Source organism: Crocodylus siamensis, chromosome 3 (genome assembly GCF_052110815.1).
Source record: "Crocodylus siamensis isolate JL-2025a chromosome 3, ASM5211081v1, whole genome shotgun sequence".
Lineage (NCBI taxonomy): Eukaryota > Metazoa > Chordata > Crocodylia > Crocodylidae > Crocodylus > Crocodylus siamensis.
The window spans coordinates 242,890,812-242,912,249 of NC_143397.1; the positions used below are offsets into that span (position 1 = coordinate 242,890,812).

The following is a 21,438-nucleotide window of genomic DNA, read 5'->3' on the forward strand; positions in this document are numbered from 1 at the left end:
ATAGCATTTCTGTTCCTTATCTCCCCAGCAATGACAAATACACATTTATTATAGGAGAAATGGTTAGAAAGCTTCAACTGCCTTTTTTCCTGCTTAGCAGAGCATACCATTTTATGTTAATAACATTTGCTGGCTGGTAGTTGACGTTGGATGTTTTCTTTTGCTTTTACCCATGCATTGCCCTTGTAGCTGACCTCTTAGCATAACACAAGAAAGTTCCTGAAGTTGCAACATCACTGGGCAGGCTGCTGCTTGTTCTTCTACTGGTGGTCAGTAGAGCCAGGGAAAGCAGCTTAGAGCTCTTCCTCTAGATCTTGGAGATGTTTTTCTTCGATCACCAAAATGACCTTAGAGCTCAAAAACCAGATTCCAGAAAACAACGCTGCTGCAGATGAACGTCTCTCTAACGAGGGGAAGGAACTTGTCACTGCTTAATAAGAGGCTTCTATGCAAGTTGGGGCTCATTTTTCAGGGACGGTATGTACTAGCCCTTTGGCAGTCTTCTATTGATTTTCACACCACGGCAGAACAGAAGCATCTGTTTCCTCCCCCCTCACACCTCCCAACCTTTGCGTCTACACTAGGGAAGTGACTGTGTTGCAGGATAGATCTTTAATCCAGCTGGAATCCAGTTATGTTATGCCAAAATTTGGTATGCCCACCCCTGAGGGTGGAGCTGAGCTGATGTTTTGCTATAACTAAGAACAAACAAGTCATATATTAGGCTTAAATGAGACGAGCACTTCACATAGCCAGGCTAAGAAGAATTAAGTCTAGGAAGTACCAGGATTACAACCCATTTTTTAAAATCTTATCTGGTTATAACTTTCTTTAGTAGCATCTATATAGTCAGGATCAAATAGCGCTGTAACACTACTGGTCCCCAAAGGGCAACACGACAGAGCTGAAACAGTCTGTTTCATAGCACAGATAGGTCACGAGTGTCCTTGCTGCTACTCCGTGAGCTGCTGCTATATAACATTTTATGCACCAGTATTTATCACCAAATATTTAATTCTGCAGAGCGAGTGAGCTCAGAAAATATCTGCCAAGAGAGTTCAGAGATCACAGTGAAGGGATAAAAAGGAAATGGCAATTTGTTTTCTCTCATTTTTCTCCTGTAAAAGGCAGAAATTGCTCCTGAGGGTGAATATTACAAGATTGGTTTGTTGGTTCTGACAAGATGTAAAGGAGCTAGCTATACTTATGGGCTGCTTTCTAACTCTTCCTGGGGAGAGAAGGCACCAGGATAGGGGCCAAACTGACAGTGGAAAGTTAACTGAAGCTGTCTTCATGTTCTGCAAATCCTCTGGCACCAATTCTGAGAAACAGAGCTGGACACAACAGCCCATAATTCTCAAACGCTTAAAGCCTCATCCCAACCAAGTTTGGAAGGCTGCTCACACAACCACAAATAGGAAAAGCACTTGAATCTCTCCGAATACATTCCTGAGTCTAAAGGTTCTTGTGGATGGCAAAGAGAGGCTACTCCCACCCCGCATGGTGTGTCCATTTCAGTAAGAGGATAAATGATCTACATACATGTATTTTTTAAGTGTTTTGGGATGAATGTCTATTATTTTTGTTGTTCTGGCTTTGTGGGATGGAGGTTTGCTATGTATTCAGTTTTAATTAATTGCAGTCCCATCTTCATGGTATCATAGTATCATGGTACTTAGGGTTGGAAGGGACCTAAACAGATCATCAGGTCCGTCCCTCTGCCCCATGCAGGAGTGGGTGCTGGGATCATATCACCCCAGCCAAATATCTGTCCAGCCTCCTCTTGAAGACCCCCAAGGTGGGAGAGAGCATCACCTCCCTTGGGAGCCCATTCCAGAGCCTGGCAGCCCTAACCATACGGTAATGTCTCTTGATGTCCAGCCTGAACCTTGCCTCTAACAATTTGTGGCCATTATTCCTAGTAAACCTGGGTGGTGTCCGGGGGAACAGAGCCTCCCCCAATTCCCGCTGGTCCCCTCAGTGAGTTTGTAAATGGCCACCAGATCCCCCCTCAGCCTTCTCTTGTAGAGGCTGAATAGGTTCAGGCCCTTTAGCTTCTCTTCGTAGGGCCTGCCCTGCTGCCCCATGATCATGCGAGTGGCCTCCTCTGGACCCTCTCAGTGCTGTCCACATCCCTCCTGAAGTGCGGCACCCAGAACTGGACACAGTACTCCAACTGTGGCCTGACCAACACCACGCAGAGAGGAAGGATCACCTCCCTGGACCTGCTTGTGATGCATCTGTAGGTGCATGACAAGGTGCGGTTGGCCTTCCTGACTGCTTCCTTGCATTGGCAGCTCATGTTCATCCTGGAGTCAATGATGACTCCAAGATCCTTTTCTGCCACCTTGTTGACAAGAAGGGTGTTCCCCAGCCTATAGGTGTGTTGTGGGTTCCTTCTCCCTAGATGCAGCACCCTGCACTTGTCTGCATTGAATCCTATCCTATTCTGATCTGCCCACCTCTGTAACCTGTCTAGATCTCGCCCCACAACTTGGTGTTGTTGCTGGCAAATTTGGACAGTGTGCTTTCCACACCCACATCCAGATCGCTGATCTGGAAGGCCAAAGCACAAATGGAGCTGCAACTAGGAAGGGACATGAAGAGTAACAAGAAGGGTTTCTACAAGTCTGTCTTCAACAAGAGGAGGATCAGGGAAAGTGTGGGTCCCTTATTGAATGGGGGAGGCAACCAAGTGTCACAGTATGCAGAAAAGGCTGAAGTGTGCGATGCCCTTTTCACCCCAGTCTGCACAGACATGGTCAGCTCCCAGACAACTGCACCTAGCAGCACAGTTTGGGGAGGAGGTAAGCACCCGACAGTGGCAAGAGAACAGGTTAGGGACTATTTAGAAAAGCTGGACATATACAAGTCCATGGGGCCAGATGGGAGGCACCCAAGGGTGCTAAGGAAGTTGGCCGATGTGATTGCAGAGCCTCTGGCCATCATCTTTGAAAACTCATGGTGATCAGGAGAGGTCTCAGATGACTGGAAAAGGGCAAATATAGTGCCTGTCTTAACAAAGGGAAAAAGGAGGATTCAGGGAACTACAGACCAGTCTTCCTCACCTCAGTCCTTGGAAAATTCTTGAAGCAGATCCTCAAGGAATCCATTTCTAAGCACTTGGAAAAAAAAGGTGATTAGAAACAGTCAGCATGGATTCACCAGGGGCAAGTCATGCCTGACCAACATGGTTGCCTTCTGTGATGAGATGATTGGCTCTGTGGACATGGGGAGACCAACAGATGTGGTATACCTTCACTTTCGCAAGGCTTTTAATACGTTCTCTCACAGCATTCTTACAAGCAAGCTAAAAAAGTCTTGTTTAATGAATGGACCAAAGCAGATAGGAAACTGGCTGGATCATTGGGCTCAGAGGGTAGTAATCAATGGCTTGATGTCTAGGTGGCAGCTGGTATCAAGTGGAGTGTCCCAGGGGTCAGTCCCGGGGCTGTTTTTTTCAATATTATCACCAATGATCTGGAAGATGAGATGGAGTGCACCCTTAGCAAGTTTTTAGGTGACACCAAGCTGGGGAGTGTAGTAAATATACTGAAGGGTAGGGCTAGGAATCAGAGAAACCTTGACAATTTGGAGGATTGGACCAAAAGAAATTTTGTGAGGTTCAATAAGGACAAATGCAAAGTCCTGCTCTTAGGACGGAGCAATCCCATGCACTGGTACACCTGGGGGCTGACTGGCTGGGCAGCAGCTCTGTGAAAAAGGACCTGGGGATTACAGTGGACAAGAAGCTGCATATGAGCCAGCAGTGTGCCCTTGTGAAGAAAGCTAATGGCATACTGAAATGCATTAGTAGGGGAGCTGCTAGCAGATCAACCAAAGTAATTTTTCCCCTCTATTTGGCACTGGTGAGGCCACATCTGGAGTACCATGTGGGCCCTCCACTGCAGAAAGGATGTAGACAAATTGGAGAGTCCATCATAGGGCAATGAAAATGGTGAGGGGGCTGGGGGACATGACTTCTGAGGAGAGGCTGTGGGAACTGGGCTTATTTAGTCTGGGGAAGAGAAGACTGAGAGGGGATTTAATAAGAGCCTTCAGCTACCTGAAGTAGGGATCCAAAGAGGATGGAGCTAGATTTGTCTCAGTGATATCAGATGACAGAACAAGGAGCAATAGTCTCATGTTGCAGCAAAGGAAGTCCAGGTCACATAGTAGGAAAAACTTTCTCACTAGAAAAGTAGTAAAGCACTGGAACAGGTTACCCAGAGAGATTGTGGAGTCTCCATCTCTGAAGGTTTTTAAGACCTGGCTAGACAAAGCCTTTACTTGAATGGTCCTTTGGGGGATGGTCCTCCACTGAGCAGGGAGTTGGATTAGATGACCTCCTGAGGTCCCTTCCAACCCTCATATTCTATGATTGTTATGGATGGTTTGAGACTGAAGCAATAAAACTAGACATTTCAGAACAAAACCTTTTCTTCCTCCACAGGGAAGAAGTTCTTGTACAACAGAACTTGTACATGCCTTCAAATAATTAACTCAACATATGTCACTTTGTGGTAGGGGTGTGTGTGTGTGTGTGCGCGTGTGTCTATCTAAATAAATAAATAAAACATGACTAGCTAAGCATTTAATACCTACCCAGGGGGTAACAACTTTAACAGCCTGATCCAGTGTGTGAGAAAAATCTCTTACTGCATATCACTTGGTTCCTATTTACCTTTTCTTTTTTTCTGCATCTCTCTGCCTTCTTGTTTACAGCTTGCCCTCAAAGCAGAGGCTTTAAATGAGAGAAGAAAATTGTACCTGTGGTAATTCTGAAACTCAGTGGAGAGGAATGTTCAGGTGTTTGAACTAAAAAATAAATCATATATATTGCCCTGTTTATGTGATGTCCAGCTGAATTGTTTAGTCAAAATGTTTGCATAGTTTGACTATGTTTCAGTTAAGCATCCAACTTCCATGTGCCTACTGAAGCAACCCATCAACCACAACAATAAACCCAGTACATCCCATGCCAAGCAGGGATGTTAAAGCTTGCATAAAAATGCTGCAATATTAACCTTCATCTGCTTCCTGTTCACTAGGGAGTAGGTAGATTATAGAACAGACTGAGGCTTTAATCCTTTTATTGCCCTTCATCTGGGTTTGTACACTTTCAAATATTTTGAGAACATTTAAAACCCCTCCAGTTTTAGAATAATTTGGGATTTTTCTCTGCATATAGACATAATGTTGGCATCTAAATGCTCAGCCTACCCATAACACTCTGAATACAGCCATTTTCAATTTAAAAACCCATCTCTAATTCTATCGGACTTTTTAAAACAAGCATGTTTAATTAAATTAGTGTGTGTGTGTGTGTGTGTGTGTGTGTGTGTGTGTGCATGCATGCACGCATGTGCACTTCTGCATCCACAGCTATGTGTGTGTGTGTGAAAGGAAATTTCTACTGGACAGAATCAAGCTGCTGACTCGTGTATCATAGGCCCTAGACTGCTAACATCCAAGCCTCTCCTTTCTCTCAAGCAGCCTGCACTCTTCAAAGAAGAGGATGCACATTCTCTCTCCACGAATGCAATGAAATCCTAAGGGCCCACACGCTATGGCATGGTCATGAACTTGATGTCTCAAACAACCGCTGTGAGATTACCTGCCCTGTTGCAAGGCACACTGCACATTAACACTTCACTCCGCTATCAAGCAGTGGACGATGGATATGTATAAAAAAATAGTTGCTGGGAACTATATATAACTTACCTTCTCAACTACCTTTGGAGAGATTTACTATTTGGTTGCAGAATACAAATTTAACCAGAACCCAAGGCTTAACAAAGGGACCAGTCTCTGAAATCTTAACTGACACACACAGCAGCTGCACTGTACTTTGCCAGTCAGTTTTTCACTATTTTAATGAATGTTTTACATTATCTTTTCTTGCCATCCAATTGTCCCAGATCCTGTTACAGAACACAAGGCCCGCTTTTCACGACCTATATCACTTTGTACTGACATAATGCTCTTATAACTCTGGAAATGCCAAGCCACGCATATGCGCCTCTCTAACTCCCTGACAACTAAGCCCTCTTGGAGTTAGCAACTTTACTGTGTTTCATTCCACAAAGGAAATTCTATTCTCAAGGCAAGGCATCAACTTTGGCCACCCCTACTGCAGATAACAATCCAGGACTTTCATCACATTTTTGACCCATTCTTGGCTTTCAGAAATAACAACAGCTGCTGAAAGCTATACAATTTTAGTTGTGCTTCTCTACCTTCCGCCAGCAATCACGCTTGTGAGAGGCCAGGAGATTAAATAGCCTGAGGGTAAGTCAGTCCCCAACAGCTGTTGCCTCCAGCATTCTCCATTATCAGTGACTTCACTGAAAACATATACATGATCTTTCAGCATGTTCACAAGTGGAGAGAAAAAGATTAGGGAGCTGCCTCCCATGCCCATCACAAAATGTACATGGAAAATTCAATAGTTTCTTGAAATTCCCAATTGTTTCATGAAGACCCTTTTTATTTAAAAAAATCTCTACTTCAAGGAAGAATGAAAGAGAATGAAGCTGAGTTATGGTTTGTCAAACCAAATAATAGATTTGTATAATTATAGAAAATTAGGGTTGGCAGGGACCTCAGGAGACCATCTAGTCCAACCCCCTGCTCAAAGCAGGACCATCCCCAACTAAATCATCCCAGCCAGGGCTTTGTCTAGCTGGAATGGTTTGTTCCTGAACCCTAAGGGTACTCAATCCTGATTTATAAGAAAGGGATATAAACTGACTGAACAAATGTATTATCAGAATTAGAAGGAAGTTTCTCAACATCAAAGAAATGATGTTCTGGAACAGGCTTCCTATCTGAACAGCAGGAGTAAAAAAAAAACTAATGGCTTTTTAGATGAAGCTTCATAAGTTGCCTACAGTAGTACAAACCTGGACTTAATGACTTGGAGCTCTCTTCCTATGTCCCATATTCCTACGAGAAGTAGCTTTTAACCTCCTGTTCATTCTTTCATTTTGAAGATGAACTCATCAGAAAAAAAATAATGGAGGGTGAGAGGTGAGCAGCCAACAGTGAGGACCACCCACAAGTGACGGTGGTGAGCAGTGTAGGAGGTGAGCAGCCAACAGTGGTGACAGAACAGGTTAGGGACTACTTTGAAAAGCTGGACATGTACCAGTCCATGGGGCCAGATGGGATGCACCCGAGGGTGCTGAGGGAGTTGGCTGATGTGATTGCAGAGCCTCTGGCCATCATCTTTGAAAACTCATGGCTATCAGGAGAGGTCTTGGATGATTGGAAAAGGAAAAAACTTAGTGTCCATATCTAAGAAAGGGAAAAAGAGAATCCAGGGAACTACAGCCTCACCTCAGTCCCTGGAAAAATCTTGGAGCAGATGCTCAAAGAATCCATTTCTAAGCACGTGGAGTAAAAGGGGATTAGGAACAGTCAGTGTGGATTCACCAGGGGCAAGTCATGCCAGACCAACCTGATTGCCTTCTATAATGATCTGACTGGCTCTATGGACATGGGGAGGCCACTGGATGTGGCGTACCTTGATTTTAGCGAGGATTTTGATATGGTCTCCCACAGCATTCTTGCAGTCAAACTAAGGAAGTATGGGTGGGATGAATGGACTATAGGTGGATAGAAAACTGGCTAGATCATTGGGCTCAGATGGTAATAATCAATGGCTTGCTGTCTAGTTGGCAGCTGGCATAGGCGACGCATAGTGTGGGCATGGTTAGGGTATGTGCTCCCCTGAGATTGCCCCTCGCTGGCCAGGAAGTGGGGAGTGCCAGCCAGTGCCCCCCTGAGAAGTGCTGGTGGCAGTTCTGGTTTTGCTGCTGGTGCTCCTGGGGTCGGCGATCAGCCTCTGGGGGTACTCTGCCCCGCTGGTCAGCGATCAGCCACTGGTGCCCCTCCCAGAGGCAGGAGGCAGCAGTCACCTATGGCAGCCGGTATCAAGTGGAGTGCCCCGGGGGTCAGTCCTGTGGTTGGTTTTGTTCAATGTCTTTATCAAGAACCTGGGAGATGGCATGGAGTTTACCCTCAGCAGGTTTGCAGATGACACCAAGCTGTGGGGAGTAGTAAATATGCTGGAAGGTAGGGCTAAGATTCAGAGTGACCTCAAGAAATTGGTATATTGGGTTGCATTGGTAGGAGTGTTGTCAGCAGGTCATGGAAAGTGATTATTCCCCTCTATTCAGTGCTGGTGAGGCTACATCTGGAGTATTGTGTTCAGTTTTGGGTGCCCCACTACAGAAAGGATGTGGGCAAACTGGAGAAAGTCCAGCAGAAGGCAACACAAATGGTTCAGGGGCTGGGGCACATGACTTATAAGCAGAGGTTGAGGGAACTGAGTTTATTTAGTTTGGAGAAGAGAAGACAGAGGGGATTTAATAACAGCCTTCAACTGCCTGAAGGGTTGTTCCAAAGAGGATGGAGCTGGACTGTTCTCAGTGGGGGCAGATGACAGAACAAAGAGCAACAGTCTCAAATTGCAGCAAGGGAAGTTTAGGTTATATATTAGGAAGAATTTTGTCCCTAGGAGGGTAGTAAAACACTGGAACAGGTTACCTAAAGAAGTGATGGAAGCTCCATCCTTGGAGGTTTCTAACACCTGGCTAGACAAAGCTTTGGCTGAGATGGTCTAGTTGGGGATGGTCCTGTTTTGCGAAGGGGCTTGGACAAAATGATCTCCTGAGGTCCCTGCCAACCCTAATTTTTCTATGATTCTATTATTCTATCCCCATTTCATAGCTAGGAAGGGTAAGGCAGAAACTTGAATGCAACTATATAGCAGGTATATGACATTAGACTTAATGAACTAGAAATACAGGAAGATGTTTGATAGAGAGAAGATTTTTATGTCATGTGAACCTAAGACCCTAATTCAGCAAAATACACATACGTCTAGGTGCTGGGTTTAGTGAGGGTCCATCCTTGGCAAACTCATCTCTAGTCATATGACAAAGTCAAGTGCTTTAATATTTTTGTCCTTGGGCTGAATAGTTGGGAAAAGAAAAAAGATTGCAGGAACCACTCAGGAAGACCTGTTTTTAAACTTATGTAGAAACATATTTATATAAAACTTCATCTGTGCGGACTGGAAGTCTCAAAGGCTTTAAAAAAGGCAAAGAAAAAGTTTTTGTGAAACAAGGTTTCCATCATTTAAACAAGCTTTCTCAACTACAGCAGCAGGCAGTGCACTTCACCAGGTCTTCCATGAATGTCAAGGTGACAATGCCTTTCTCCCAATTAATCCCACAATTTACAATTGACTGTACTCCTGCTAAAATAACCCCAGGCCAGCAGGCCAGATTCCTTCTAGTAATTAGCCTTTAACCTCTCCGTCTTTGTTTTTTCAATTGCCTCCAAATCTATGTCAAATGGCTGTAGTCGGCTTCTCTTGAAGGCTATCCCAGATGGGCTCTGGCTGACCTTTGAAGCCACATGCATTTGTCAGGAAATAATTTCTAAGAGATTTTAACAGCTATTTAAGAAACTACTTATCAGTTCCATGAACCCTGTGGAAAGGCAAGGCAGTGGTTGCCTGTTTCTCTAGGAACAGTTTGATTTCCTTACCCCGCTCCCCTGTTTTGTCTTGCTCTTTAAACTGTAGAAAGCCATAAATCCAGCACAATGGGGTCTATTAATTAGTTTTCTTATTAGAAAAAAGATCTATAGCATTCTGGGGTGCAGAGAAATGTAATGCAGTTCTGCCTAGTGGGCCAGTTCCAGACAGGCGTTGCCCAGCATGAGAGATGAATGGGCTCATGTGCAGTCAAGATATTTAGCTATATTAGATGGAATTAGTTTGGCTATCTGTATGCTATGGCTTCCACAGTCTAACAGTATGCTGTGATAAACGGGGATGGAGTTGGAGGGTCTGTGTTTTTAGAGCAAGAAGCCGAAAGCTCTATCCCATTTGCAAGGGACTGAAAGTTGGTTGCAAAATGTAAATGTAAGTCCCACCTTTGAAATCCCATGGAGCCATGGCTCCAGGCCCTCCTACAAAAGTTCTCTACCACATGCTGTTACACTGGATTATGTTACCTTTGAGAACACCTGAAGGTGGTCCAGCTAGTGTTGTGTTGGACCACCTGCTTGGGACCCAGTATTGCGAGCTACCTACTTGCTGTTCTAGATTGGTTCTCTACAGGAGGATGCAGACTCCACCTCCCCACAATGAATTGGAGAACATCATCGTGGCCATGGTGAGGTAATTCAGTCCCAGCTTGTGAAGGGCTTTGGAAAACAGAGCCAAATTCTTGAACTGTCGTAGGATGGAGAGCTGGTAACAGGCAAGGTGCACTGGTGCAAGAGTCTTCCAAAGCCACTAAGTACTTTCCATTAAGTCCTGCAGGGACTCAGGGACCTTTCCTTAGAAGTTCTTTACCTTTCCTAGGATTAAAACAAGGAGATAAGTTTCAGAGCGAAGACATATGAGCAAGGCAGAAGGCAGTGGTTTTTTGTCGGAAAACCCCCCTCTAAGGGCTAAACTGCAGTGCTCAGATAAAATGTAACATCTCAGAGGATCCCATCATTTCTGTTTTCTCACAGGCCAAGAAGCCTAGCAAACTTTTAAAAAGAAAAAAGACCACTTATGCCCTTGAGGCCTGCTTGTTTTTAGCCCGTTTGTCTCTAGGGCAGCATGTAATCCCTGCTCCTAGGATGCTAGTGCCGTTGTTTTAAAACCCCACCTGGTCGTGGAATAGATTTCAAACGTGTGTAAAATTCTTTGTGGGGTAACAGCAGTGCCACTTACCCGATAAAACCTGCTGTTCCTCAGTTGGCAGCTCCCTCTTCTGATTCCATGGTCTAGGCTGGGTGTGCTATGGGGAAACAGGGGACAGGGCATGTAGTTAGCCAATAAATAACAGGGGGAGCATCGTATGCAGTCCTATAGAAGCAAATACAGGTGATAGAGAACTCAGAGGGGCATCTATTTTATTTAACAGCCCAAAGGAAAACAAGAAGCACGAGGTCAAATGCTGCTCCCTACCCCATCGGTGCAAAAGGACCAAACTCAAGTGGAACTATGAGGTCTCTGCCATACCAAGTCACAGCCGCTACCCTCTTTCCACCAGTGTACCAAGGAGCTCTGCCATTGTCTGCTTCCCTCTTGGCAGCAGTATAAGGAAGGAGGAAATCTGGGATAAGGTAGAAGTGGAGGAGAGTGATCAGTGCGTGCAAAGCTACACTGAGCTACCTCTCTGACAGGAGGCACGGAGGAACGTCAGCTTCCCCAGCTCACACTTGAGACAGCGAAGGACAACTTGGGCCAAACTGCCTGTTCACTCAGAACTGGGTCAGGTGAAAGCTGCTGTTGTCACCCTGCATTGGAAAGGTAATGTGTAGTGAGCAAGTTGGCTGGCATTCAGTTGCTGTGTCCTCAATGCCTGAGCTGGGTGATGTGGGACACTGGGCAAAGGAAATTCCTTGTTAACTATGAGGGAAACCTAGAACAACCTGCTTACTCTTTGAAGGCTGTGACTCTCAAAATATTTTTGTAAAAAAAACTGAGTAAAATCTATACTAGGTTTTGCAGAGTCCTGATCTAATTGATCCCATGGAAAAGTGATGAAAGAAAGAGGCAAATTACTCTTTGCGTAAGTGCATTTTAAGTGTGTTTTCCTCCTTCAGTTTGCTGCTCATTTAGATCAGCAGTGCCTCTTACCTAAACACCCGGTGCCCTCGACTTCACACATCCCCGTTAATATTGTGTTATTTTACTGCAAGGAATCCTTATGTCCACTGGCACCCCCAAAGACTAGTTCTTGCCTCCGGAGCGTGTCGCAAGAGCATGGGAAATAATATGTCTAGTAAAAACACGTAAAAAGCAGATTGGAGAGCAACAGACTTTCTAGACAAACCAAACTTGTGAACTAGACATTGTGTCAAGCCTTCCATGGAAAGCCTTTTCTTGAGAAAAAAGTAAATCCTTGAGCACTTGTAAATCAAAGCTAAGGTGCAATCGACATTTTTGTCACACTCAAACTTTTATGCTCTGTGGCTCTCTTCCCACTCAGGAAAAGAGCATGAAAGACAGTAGAGACTCCTTCTTTGAAAACGTTTTTTCTCTATTTGTTTTTCCAATGGTGACAATTACTGACTAGCACTTTAAGGGGGCCCTTGTTTATCTCTACACATAGATAATATTTTTTTAGTAGCACCATAAATGCTCATGGTTATGTTACAGAAATGTGAGAGAGACTCTTTTCTTCTAAAGTCCTCTGCATCTAAATTAAGGTATGATAACGGAAGTTAATAATCTTTAGCTTTGTGGTTTAAGGCCATACAGTTGCAGCATTCGGTTATGTTTGTGCCATCAGTTTGGTTTTAAATTATTTTAAAGATTACAGGGCATAGGTTTCCTGGAATTGCATTCTGGGCAGGCAAAGGACCACACATGGCAGACCCAGGTACAGGAGGATACAGTTTTAAGCAGAGATGTGGCACAGAAGTTTGAAAATAAAGGCTCTAAAAGATCAATCAACACGACCAGGATTGGTATGTCTTTCCAAAGACTATTAATTATGAGGCTTATACTTCTGGCACCATTAACTATACTTGCCTTGTTACCTATTTGTTAATGCACAGTGGCATGATGCCCCTTTACAGTTATTGCCTCGTACAAAAGGATCAATAAAATCAGAGGTTGATGGCCAAATCCTTTCCTGATTTACATCCAGCATGATCTCATTAAAGCTAATGAGGTTCCATAAGGTGTAAATCGGGACAGCATTTGGCCTTGAATATTCAAATTAGGTTTAAATCAGTGAACAGCATTGGCCCCAGAGCAGTATCTCTTGGCAAAATCAAGCGACCCAACAGGGAATATGAGGAGGGCAAAGGCTCGTTATCACAGAATTATAAAAGGAAGCCCAAAGATGAACTTTTAATCTTGCCAGGGTGCACATCTGTTGGAGTAGTGGCAGACATCATGGCCAGACTGGGTATATTGGGAACCATCTCCTATTGGTTGCAAGATGGTTTCCCAAAAGGGTGCAGTTAGAAACCAGATGGCCTAGCTGTGAACCTGTGAGAAGATCGGTAACCGTTACAGTCTCTTTTCTTCAATGACAGCTGAGCAAATACTAAATCCTTTTCCACAAATATTTGTTTGAACTGAGGAAGAAAAAAAAACCCCCTAACATCTTGGATTCAACCTTGCTTGCCTTCCCTTTGTGTTTGCTTTCCACTTAACAGTCACCCAGCCAAATTTCCTAGCACAAATACTCAAAGTTAATTTTAAGCACCAATTATTATCTTTGGCAAATGTTCTACTTTCCTGTCCCTTTCTTGATGTATGCCTAAACATCCATTCAAATTTGATGTATAGCTTAGAGAAGTGTGAGCCAATGAGCTGACTTACTACCCCTGGAAAATATGAGATTATATGGAGAATATTTTTGTAATATTTGAAGAGGCAACAGTTTGTTCCTATTGACAGCCCCATAAGAGTTGCTGCTCAGCACTGCTTAGAATACAGATTTCTGCTTGAGAAGGTCCACTGTTGGGTTTTGCAATTAGGGTTTTTCACATTTTCACATCTGCATATTCCCATGGTGATTAGGGCTGTGCAAAGCTTTGGTCCCTGACTCAATTTGGCAGAGATTTGGCCCGATTTGGTGGCCGAATCTCTGAATCTGAATCAAATCAGAGGTCCCTTTAATCTCTCAGAATCGAATCGGGATCCTCTGAATCAATTCAGAGAGATTCGGAGTGATTCAATGATTCAGCTTTAAATGTTTTTTCTACATACCTCAAGGTACCAGGAGGCTCGTGAACACTGAGATGCTGGAGCAGATGAAGTGTCCCACAGGAGCATGGGGGGCTCCCCAGCACGCTCGGCAGCAGACCCGGAAGTGGACCAGAAGCACTTCCAGTCCACTTCCGGGCCTGCCAGGGAGAGCACCCTCCCTCCCCCCCCCGGCGTGGCAACTGATGCCTCCTGGCTCTGGGGGGGCACCCGGGGTCCCCCTCATGGCCGATCACTGAGCCAGCGGGAATGCGGGGAGAGGCAATACGTTTGGCTTCCAGTCCACTTCCAGACTCACCACTGAGCATGTGGGAGGGCCCCTTGCGCTCCTGTGGGCCTCTCCATCTGCCCAGCATCGCACCATTCACAAGCTATGCCTGCTACCTCGAGGTACGTAGAAAAAACATTTAAAGCTGTGTCTATGGCCGAATCACTGAGTCTCTGAATCAACATCAATTCAGATTGGATTGAACCAAATCAGTTTCAGATCTGGATTGGACCGAATCAAATTGGGGACAGTCATTTGAATCAACAAATTGAATCACTGTCCTTGATTTGGTTTGAATCTAAATCCAAATCAAATACAAACCATTTTGCACACCCCTAATGGTGATTACTTTGTGATACAGTGGTCAGTTATAACACACTGAATAGCTCCTTCGTCCTTTTCTGACTGGCCCTTTTAATGGCCTACTCTAAGGCTGCCATTTCCTAGGAACTACAGGCTAAGTCCAAGAAGGACCTCATGCATGACAAGGGCAAGCACTGTAAGTGTTTAACTCTTAAGATAATTTGTTTTGGAGTAAAATCAAAGATCCTGAATTAGCTATACTGGCACCCTCTGCCTGAATGGGGAGCTGAGTGCTGCTAACACAGGGAGTTAGGTACCTCACAACAGGACCTACAGGCTACTCAGAAAGTACACTAGAGTTACCCAATACAAAAGACTTGATAACTGGGGTATCATACTCCTGCAGCTCAGAGACAGAGGATTACAGTTCTGGTACACACTTGGAAATAGGATGCTGGGCATTGTTCTCTGCTTCAAGGACTATCTGTGCATTTAATGTTGGTGTACAATGTACCAACAGCCCTTGGTACAGGAACTGGACTTCACGAAAGTCCTTAATGACTAAACTAGGGAGTCATGTTTCTCTTGCTCCTTTTCTTTGGTGCAATGGATCTATATTTCTTTTCCACCCAGTGAAACAGCTTTAAGAGAAGCAATTAATACAGCCACCCTAGAACAGCTCAAAGACCGAACATGAAAGCACTGTCAGAAGATGTGGGTTTGAATGCCTGTCTGGATTTCCAACATCCTGGGGATTACTCAAACCACTCAGCTGCTCGATAAAGTAGTACCTCCCCTATAGTTTGAAAGAAGATCGAGTGAGTGCTACTATGGAATCTGATCAGTTAGGTCTGCCTTGGGAAAATGCATGTCACTGAGCTCCTTGGATGAGTTAGGTAGAGGGATGCCTATGTCCTGGATCCTCAGCAGGATTAGGTCAGGAAGAGGCACCGAGCTGTTCATTATTGATCAAAACTGATATACTTCTGGGTATGTGCAGAAATGGAACTTTAGGTAGTCAGGGAAATATTCAAGTCAAAATCTTAGTTAGCTATGGAGTTTGGATGTCTTCTGAGTTATACAGCAACTGAGGTATGGTTTTCAGATACCACAGTTCTGGATTTAGATATCGACATTCTAGCCAAATTTTTTTTTTTGATTTTTTGCAGGGCAGGGGTATCTTGCCCTATTTTTCCGAGACTGATTCTTTGGGACTAGGCTCTCCTATTTAGCACAACAAAGCCACTTTAAAGTGGCCTGTCAATCAGCTGGGAACTTGTTATATTCCTCTTCCAGCTTCTATATTTCTCTTCCAACTCCTTTGATGGTTTCTCCCACTCTGAAGCCAGTTGCTTACTCTTATCCAATATTTACTGAAGGGTGGAATTGAAGCAGCCTCGTTACATGTGTACAGGTGCCCCCAGTGCTTGAAAATGTGTAACAACTCTATGGCTGGTTTCTATCCAGCTTTAATTTTTGAACATGTAGCAGGGCCCTATGGCAAGCCCCATGGGATGATGCTCTCACGATGCTTGAAATAGTCTCAGAATGCTTGTGATGTTGCTCTGCTTTTAATTCCTGTGCCACTGTTTTAAACATGCAATTCTTTCTGCTATCTTAGGGTACATCTGACTGCATCCTAGGGCTTCTTGGGGTGGGATATCCCCAGACCTGCTCTAACCACCCACTCCCTCTCACACCCACCAACACCAGAAATGCAGTAGTAAAGCCACTCCTGAGTATCCCACATAGTCATTCTAAAGCATGCCAGGGATAGAGGTTTTGAGTGCAGCCAGGAGGGGACAACCCCTGGAATGGCTTCCATGCCACATTTCCACATGTGAGCAGGAACAGGTATGCAGGGTATACTTAAGAGTATCCCTCCTAAGAGGGACCACAGGATCATCACCCCCAGATAGCACCATGCTGGATAGCACTAGGAGCATTAGATAGCACCATGCTGTGCTAGCTATGGTACCAAACAGGACAAGAAGGCTCAAAATTAGCTAGCCAGCTGCAAAAGGCTTAGATTCAAAGTCTCCATCAAGATACAGCAAATTAATACAGGCATACCTCGTTTTATTGCACTTCGCTTTATTGCCCTTCGCAGATATTGCGTTTTTTACAAATTGAAGGTTTGTGGCAACCCTGCGTCTAGCAAGTCTATCGGCGCCATTTTTCCAACAGCATTTGCTCACTTCGCATTTTTTAGCAATAAAGTATTTTTTAATTAAGGTATGTACATTGTTTTTTAGACATAATGCTATTGCAGACTTAATAGACTACAGTATAGTGTAAACATAACTTTTATATGCACTGGGAAACCAAAAAATTCATGTGACTTGCTTTATTGCGATATTCGCTTTATTGTGGTGGTCTGGAACTGAACCCGCAATATCTCCAAGGTATGCCTGTATAGCGTAAGAGGGGGCACAAGGAAACAAAGGGACATGTATAAATTGGTCAGCATGAAAGACCATAGTTAGGACACCCTAACAGCAAGTTTTGCATCCTATGTTAAACCCTTTGCAAGAGCCCATAGCCCTAAATGTGAGTTTTTAGGCAAATAAAGTGTTCCATAGAGAAAGTCCTGTAGGTCACACCCAGTGTACATTGTTCACTGCTAGTAGGTATTACTCATTCTGGTCCAAAATATTTCTAAAGGTTATCACACTAATCAGCTACCACAGAACAGCTATAGTTGAGGAAGTAAAGCAATCAAAATAGAAAAGAAAATGCTGGCTGTTGTGCCTGAATAACATTATGCAAAACAAAGCACTTAAGGAGGAATGATGGCAATGCAAATAAATACCAATGAAGGTCAGAATTTTTGCATAAATCCTCTTCCAAGCAGAGGAAAACAAAACATACCATACAACACACCTATTCAGAGCCTGATTGCTTTCAAAGACCATTAATCCTCTTTCTTTACAGTTCCATAGGCAAAAGAGAGGTCCCTGGAAACACATGCTCCAATCATAGAACACTTTTGCAATGTGTATTTGGCTTCCTGGGCAGCTCAGTATTGATACTTGGTCAGTGTATAGCAGTCAGAAAGCAATAAAATATTAGGACAGAGAAGAAATAGGATGGAAATTATAATTGACAGCAGGCCCTCAGTATAATTCCTGAGATCAGCCCTGGTCACTCATGGCCACATCCAAAAAAGGATTTTGTTCTTATTTTAGTTGCCTGAGGTCCACCCCAGGACCTCAGTCCAAAACTGCAGTCTTAGGAAAGTGCCTAAACTACCAGCCTATAGGCTAGGCGGAAAGGTAGAAGGCGAAGGAGCCATACTTCATCTTCCCATTGATGCTCTGCCAGTGCCTGGAAAACTATGCAAGACTCATGGGACCAGGGAGGAAGCACTCAAGAGGGACCACAACTGTGTAGCTGTGTGGTTAGGACACTCAGCTGGGATGGTAAAAGACCCAAGATTGGTGCCAGCTCTAAGGATTATTTCTGATTTCTATCCAATGACCATTTAACATAAAATGCATAAGCAGCAATCAGAAGAGAGTCCAGGACTTCCCGTGCCAGAGTGCCTTCACCACCAGAGGAAACCTTCCTTTGCTATCATGTGCTTTCTCTTCTGGCTGCATGAATCTTGTATTGCTTTCTGCACACTTGCACAGCATCAGCAGGAGGGATGAAGCATGCCCCCTTCCTCTACCCTTAGCCCTACAGCCTTGTGGTTTGTCCACTTTCCTAGGAAGTGGAAGGTAAGGGTTTGAACCCTCCGGCAGAAGAAAGCCTACAAATCATGTCTCCCCATGGTTGGGCAAGTGCTCTAACACCGTGGTATTACATAAAGTGGGACCTATCTTGGGCACCAGGACTACCTCCTCTAGTAGTTGTGCTTTAAACGAGAGACCTCTGTGCAGTTTTTTAAAGAGTTAGAAAAAACAGTTGTTTGTATACCCTCAAGAGAAGACTCCCACTCGAAGCACCTGCCTACAGCCCTGAGTCAGGCACCTAAGTTCCCAAAAGACCAAGAGGTAAGATACATTTCTGTGCTTATCACTTCTGGCTAGCTAGCTCTAGGTCACTCTTTTCTTAGTGTGGGGGTTTTTTGGACCTCCTTTCTCAGGCAACCAACTTGAGTCCAGACAGGGGGCCCTCGTGCCTAAGTGGGATTTGAATTCTACTCCAGGGGCCTAACAGGTAGGTGACACCACTCCAGTACCTAAGTCTCTATTGGATCTACCCTCAACCACCTGCTGAGAAAACCAGCAGAAATAGAGGGGGGGGGGGATGAGAGAGAGAGAGCCCCAAAACAATCGGAAGCATGAAAATAAACTTCTTCATAGAAAGAATGAGAGGCAGGATGTCAGCTTGTATAAATCAGTTAGCTCTTCTCCCATCAAAGCAGCAGCAGCAACTTAAAACAGCTGAGTGTTTTTTGAGGAGACAAATAAAAGGGACTGTGATAAAAAGAGAAAATAATAAACAATACGTAAGTTGTAGATCAGGCTGTCCTATAGCCTATGTCAGACAGCCTCCCCTTAAAGCAACAAGGGGATAGTCTTGAAATAGGAAGTCATACACTGAGAATGGAGGAAAGGAACACATTCGTAACAGTTACCGAGGTGTGACGGGTGAAACTCATTGTCACATAGTATTGCTGGCATTCACAGAATTTAAGAAACAAAGAGTCATTTTCACAAATCTTGGTGCTTGAAATTTAGTTCCTGAATTTGTTTTTAAGCATCTAAAGCAACTACAAAATTTAAATAGCCAAGCTTGAAAGTACTGGCCAGCTACCTACAGGGACAAGGAGAATATTCACTGCTCCACTCGATTAAACCATTTCTAAGGTAAATAAATTTCATGTTCCTGAGGGTGATGAAGAATCTCCTCTGGGCAGGTTCGTCTACAATTGAGGCCATGTGGTCTTGTGGATGCAACCTAGTAAGGGTGTACAAAGCAGCCCCTGATCAATTCAGATTCGGCCTGAATTAGGGACAGCGATTTGATTTGTTGATTCAGATCACTGTCCCGGATTCAATTCAGCAGAATCCAAATCTGAAGATCCAATGCTGATTCAGAAAATCAACAATTTGGACACAAACACAGATTTAAATGTTTTTTCTACATACCTCAAAGTACCAGCATGGCTTCTGAACACTGCAATGCTGGGGCAGATGGAGCATCCCACAGGAGTGTGGAAGGGGTCGGGGGGTCCTCCACATGTTTGGTGATGAACCCGCAAGTGGATTCGAAGTACTTCTTGTCCACTTCCTGGTCCACCGGCTCCCTGGCTCAGTAATTGGTCATGGGGGGTCCTCAGGTGCCCCCCCAGACTCAGGAGGCACCAGCTGCCGAGCCAGGGGGGTGTGGGTGGGGAGGGGGGCCCCATGTGCTCCCTGGCAGAACTGGAAGTGGACCAGAAGAGCTTCTGGTTCACTTCTGGATCTGCTGCCCAGTGTGCTGGGGAGCCCCCCCATGCTTCTATGGGATACTCCATAAGCCCCAGCATCGCAGCACTCAAGAGCCACCTGGCATCTAGAGGTATGTAGAAAAAAACATTTAAAGCTGTGTCTATGTCCAAATGGCAAATCTTTCCGAATGTCTCCAAATTGATTCAGAGGGCTCCAATTGATTCGGAAAGATTAAAGTGTCCTCTGATTTGATTCAGATTTGGAGATTTGGCCGCCGAATCTCCGTCAAATTGAATCAGGGACCAAAGCTTCACACAGCCCTACAACCTAGGTCTTTCAAGTGCTCTATTTCTAGCTCTGCTAGTAGTGTGCAATTTTTAATCTCTCTGTGCTTCTATTTTCCCATCTGTAATATAGGATAACGAGACCTCCATCCTTTGTAGAACACTTGGCGGAAAGCACCGTGTGAGAACCAGGCATTAACAGGAATATGGAGGCTCTCTCAACTTGCCTGTTAAGGATGGTATTGTGACTGCTCTCAGAGATGGGATAGCAAACTAACTGACCACTGTTCTGGTAGGGTAGAGCTGATTACAGTTCTGAGGATAAGCAGCTTCTTCCCCCTCGGTTAATTTATGGGGGAACTGAAGAAGGTCCAGAAATTGCTAATCTAGTATTCTTACCAAATGTCCAGTCCCTTCCCAGCACATATCCATTCCCACTTGCAACCCCAATCAACTTCCATACCTTTGTCCAAACTTCTCCTTGCCATTCATTTCTACCAGACCAGCGCCTCAAGTCTCAGTTACGATTGGAGCTATGTCGTGTGAGGCACTGTACCAAAATACAACAGAAGACCATTCTCACCACAAGGAACTTACTAAATAGACAAGCGGTAGAAGGAGAAAGCAGCACAGACTTGGAAATGGCTTGGCAAAAACTATCAAGTCAGAAAAAGGAACAGAACCTAGATCTGCCAACTGCTGGCCTTGGCAACATGTGTGAATCATGCTACCCCTGTCTCATTACTGTTTATGGCGAGTAAGTTTCTTTTTGATTTTTTCCTCCCATCCTCATATAGAATTATTGCACCCACATCAAGCAAACAGCTCCACAACAGACTTGCTGAAGCAGGGACGAAAGTGCAAGCCCACCCCTCCACCTCACGTGTTGTTTTGCAGTAGAAGATGACTAAACTCTTAACTAAGGAGACAAATATGGAAATCCTATGCAAATTTAAGCAAATCGCATCTGACATTTATATGATACTGATAAAAGACAAACATGTTAAGCTGCTTTGAGAGTAGAGCATGTTTCAAATATTAAAATAAAAAGCTCAGAGGTTTAAACAATAGGCCAAACTCTCATCTCTCTCCAGCACAGACAAGGTGACTTCACTAATTTAACAGTGTCATTCCAGCTTTATAGCACTAGCATGGGGGTAGAGGGGGGGCACTCTGAGGTGCTCTGGGTTAGAGTAAAAGGCAGTCCAGGGGAGAGAGACTTAACGGTGGGAGTCTACTATAGACCTCCCAACCAGGGAGAAGAGCTCGACCTGGAATTCTTAGGTCAGCTTACAGAGGCAGTGAGGGCTAAGGATGTGGTCATCATGGGGGACCTGAACTTCCCAGACATCTGCTGGGAGGAGCAGTCAGCCAAGTCTGATCGCTCACGTCAGTTCTTAGCCAGACTACAGGACCTCCATCTAACCCAGGAGGTGCACAGTCCCACCAGGGGAGACGCCT

The 21,438-nt window shown here is 44.5% G+C and overlaps 1 long non-coding RNA gene across 1 annotated transcript; it reads left to right on the top strand.

Moving 5' to 3' along the window:
- The first annotated feature begins 231 nt into the window (after positions 1-231).
- Positions 232-21,045, top strand: LOC149869627 (uncharacterized). Its single transcript, XR_016441118.1, has 3 exons — positions 232-477; positions 10,938-11,326; positions 20,111-21,045. It is a non-coding gene; the product is annotated as an uncharacterized LOC149869627 (long non-coding RNA).
- The last annotated feature ends 393 nt before the right edge of the window (positions 21,046-21,438 follow it).